Source organism: Elephantulus edwardii, unplaced genomic scaffold, assembly GCF_000299155.1.
Source record: "Elephantulus edwardii isolate Elephantulus edwardi_28Jun2011 unplaced genomic scaffold, EleEdw1.0 scaffold00010, whole genome shotgun sequence".
Classification (NCBI taxonomy): Eukaryota; Metazoa; Chordata; class Mammalia; order Macroscelidea; family Macroscelididae; genus Elephantulus; species Elephantulus edwardii.
Genome location: NW_006399760.1, coordinates 7,762,106 through 7,765,886, shown reverse-complemented (window position 1 = coordinate 7,765,886; position 3,781 = coordinate 7,762,106). Strand labels below are relative to the sequence as shown.

At 45.3% G+C, this 3,781-nt stretch overlaps 1 pseudogene; it reads left to right on the top strand.

The window, feature by feature from the left end:
• The first annotated feature begins 2,311 nt into the window (after positions 1 to 2,311).
• LOC102876111 lies at positions 2,312 to 3,271 on the top strand (annotated as a pseudogene).
• Positions 3,272 to 3,781: the final 510 nt, after the last annotated feature.

Here is a 3,781-nt window from a genome sequence, read left to right as displayed (position 1 = left end):
ACAGCACAAATCCTTAACTCTAAGCCGCCAGAGCTCTCTTCCTACACAGTGACTCAACTATCAGTTCCTTTACCACCAACCCCCCCTCCCCCGCCCCAAGACATGATGGTCATTTTAACTCTCTACTGTGGATTTCCATCAAGGATCCTCTTTTCACAAACTGGCTGGGTACAAATTCTTCTTACTACTGGCCACATTTTCAAGCATTTGAAAATAAATATTGAATAAAAAGTCTTTGGAACTTGAATATATATTTTTTTCCTCTTATTATTTTTAGTAGGAAATTAAGCCTTTACGATTGACCTTAGAACTCCAGTAAAATCCATTAAACTGTGACATTTCAAATTTATGGACCTAAATTGTCCACTTTAGTCTACTCTCTGTTTGAAATTTAGTTTCCAAAACACCGAAAGTTTTCTTTAAAGGCTAAAGTACTAGGAACAACTTTCTTGTGAAATGCTCTACTTGTTATAAAGCTTTGGATTTTTCTTGTTAAATACAGATGTTTACCTGAAGTAAACATGACAGAAGTCTGAAAGCTTAGAATAGATTTAGAATTTTATTAAGTTTCTCACACAAGAGCCATTCTGTGTAAGGTGGCTGATGTAATCAACTTGTTAAAAAAAAAATCAAACAATGAATAAAAGGTAAACTGTGCTGAAGTGTTTTACTTGTACTTTACAATGGTGACAAAAAGAAGAGTGAAAATTGATTAAAGAGAACATACACAGTTATTTATGCAGTCAGAAAAGAAACTGTAAAGAAGCAAAAATCATAGTCAAGGTATCCAAAAAGAACCTTATCAAAATTGCAGCATCATTAAATAACATTGATATTCCGGTGTTTATAAAGATGCATATGATTCGGACTTTTCATTATTCTTCAGTGACATAGTAAGATAGAACTTCAAGAAAAATCAAGCTCAATCCAAAAAGAATAAACCTGGATGACTGTCTTTGACCACCCATGAAATAATCAGTGAGCAAATATATAGTCAAAACTACTAAAGTACTAAAATATTTTTAGTCCAATTTAATCTTATATGTTGCTAAATCTTTAAATTTGTTGTTGTGTAGAGTTGGAACCAACCCATAGCTGACCCTCTGGTGAGTTTTCAGAGACACTCACATGGGAGGAGGTTGCCCATCTTTCTCCCACGGAGCAACTGGTGGCCTCAAAATTGTGTGCCTTTGGGATTACAGCGCAGCTTCTTGCCAATAGGCCACCAGAGCTCTAGTAATCTTTATTAGTAAATTAAAAAGAAAAATTCCAAATGTTTGTTTTAGTTAGACCCTTTGTTGACTCTAAATAGTCAACTTATAAAGAGATGAGCACATTTTATAATGTATCGCAGAGAAAGAGATACATTTCCCTGAAGCCAGTCTTTTATGGAGCGCTTATATTATATAAAATAGAAAAGGATATGTATTCAAGGTTGAAGTGACAGTATTTCTGACATTGAAGAAATTAATATACAAAACTAGTGGGAATATAAAATATTGCAACCACTATGGGAAACAGTTTAGGGCTTCTTTTAATCTGAAAAGATGGTGTGACAGTGGTTAGAAGCTGTGTTGCAATCCCAAAGGCATGTGGTTTGAGTTCATCAGGTGTTCCATGCAAGAACACCTCTTCCTGTGTAGTTTACTGCCTTTGAAACCCTGCTGAAGGGTGAGCTGCTACGAGTTAATGCTGACTTAGGTAGTACCAAAGCAAATAAAAGTGATTGCCATCAGGTTGATTTCTAACTCATGGTGACATCCCATCTGGTTTCTGAGGCTGTAAATCTTAACAGAAAAAAACTTCCTCATCTTTGGCAGCACAGCTCCTTGTTTCACTAGGACTTCTTAACAGATCCAAAAATCCACCCCTGGCCATTAAGTCTTGCCTAATTTGTAGCTAACCTCCATCAGGTTTCCAAGGTTGCAAATCTTTATGAAAGTTTTTCACCTTCTCCCTCTCAACAGATGGGAGATTCAAACCACTGACTTCTGTCAGCAGTCCAATAAAGCATGTACTACATCACTGGAGTTACTTCATAAATAATGCTTTGGTTCTTTTCTTAAAAAGCTGAAAGAGGAAAAAAAAATAAAAAATAAATAAAAAAAGCTGCAAGAGGAAATTTCATTTGACTCAGTTATCCCATTACTATATCTTAAGAAATAAGATCTGGAATTGGCGCGCGCGTTGCCCAATGTGTGGCCCCTGCGAGGTGCTGGGCCAATGAGATCGCCCTGGGCGACAAGGGCAGCGCGGCGGGCGGCTGCGAGGAGCGGCAGGTTTCGGTGGCAGCTGGTGTCCCAGAACAGCTATGGCGGATGCCGGCGTTGACGACGGCTGCTGAGTGCGGCTGAACGCCAAATGAGCCCAGGCACTGCTAGCCGATGTGGACACGCTGCTCTTCGACTGCGACGGCGTTCTGTGGCGCAGTGAGGCGGCGGTGCCCGGCGCTCCTGAGGCCCTTATGGCGCTGCGGGCCCGCGGCAAGCGCCTGGGCTTCATCACCAACAACAGCAGCAAGACTCGTGCCGCCTATGCCGACAAGCTGCGGCGCCTGGGCTTCGGCGTCCCGGAAGGGCCCGGCGCGGGGCATGAGGTCTTGGGCACGGCCTACTGCACTGCGCTCTACCTGCGCCAGCGCCTGGCTGGCGCGCCCGCGCCCAAAGCCTATGTGCTGGGCAGCCCAGCACTGGCGGCCGAGCTGGAGGCCGTGGGCATCCCCAGCGTAGGCGTGGGGCCCGAGCCACTGCACTGTGACAGCCTGGGCGATTGGCTGGCCGCGCCGCTGGAGCCTGACGTGCGCGCTGTGGTAGTGGGCTTCGACCCGCACTTCAGCTACATGAAGCTGATCCGGTCCCTGCGTTATCTGCAGCAGCCCTGCTGCCTGCTCGTGGGCACCAACATGGACAACCGGCTACCTCTAGAGAACGGCCGCTTCATCGCGGGTACCGGCTGTCTGGTCCGCGCCGTGGAGATGGCTGCCCAGCGCCAAGCGGACATCATTGGGAAGCCCAGCCGCTTTTTCTTTGACTGCGTGTCCCAGGAATATGGCATCAACCCCGAGCGCACAGTCATGGTGGGGGACCGACTTGACACAGATATCCTCTTGGGCGTCACCTGCGGCCTGAAGAGCATCCTGACCCTCACTGGGGTCTCCACACTGGAGGACGTCAAAGCTAACCAGGACAGTGACTGCGTGTCTAATAAGAAGATGGTCCCTGACTTCTATGTTGACAGTATAGCCGACCTGCCGCCTGCCCTCCAAAGTTAAAAGGTTTCATCTCCAGAATAATAATAATAATAAAAAAGAAAATCAGCTCCCCAAATTCCTAGATGGGGTCTAGGCATGCACTCCCAAGAGGGCTTCCAAGAATGTAGTTGGAGTTCATTGTCAGCCTCGTAAGTGGTCATTGTGGGGGAGTGACTGTTTACAGATCCTCCTAAAAGGCATTTATTTATTTTTTTTTAGGCTTGGAGGGACTTTGTGGGGTTCAGCACCCATCCTGGCCTGATGAGGGAGCCAACCTCTTGGCTGGGTTTTAGGGGAAAATAGGGGTGATGATTGTGAGGTTTTGAACAGTTTGTACAAACCAAACCTGCACTTTCTTATCCTGATGTCTTCCTTGAAGAGGTGGTAGAGGAGCTGTGAAAACAACTCTGCTGTCAGAATTCCATTTCACATCCCTAGGGCTGTATCTCCCCTTCACATAGCATTTTCAGTTCTGTAAATACAGACCCTCTCCGCCCCTACCCCTACTCTTGGCTGACCCTTGGCAATCTT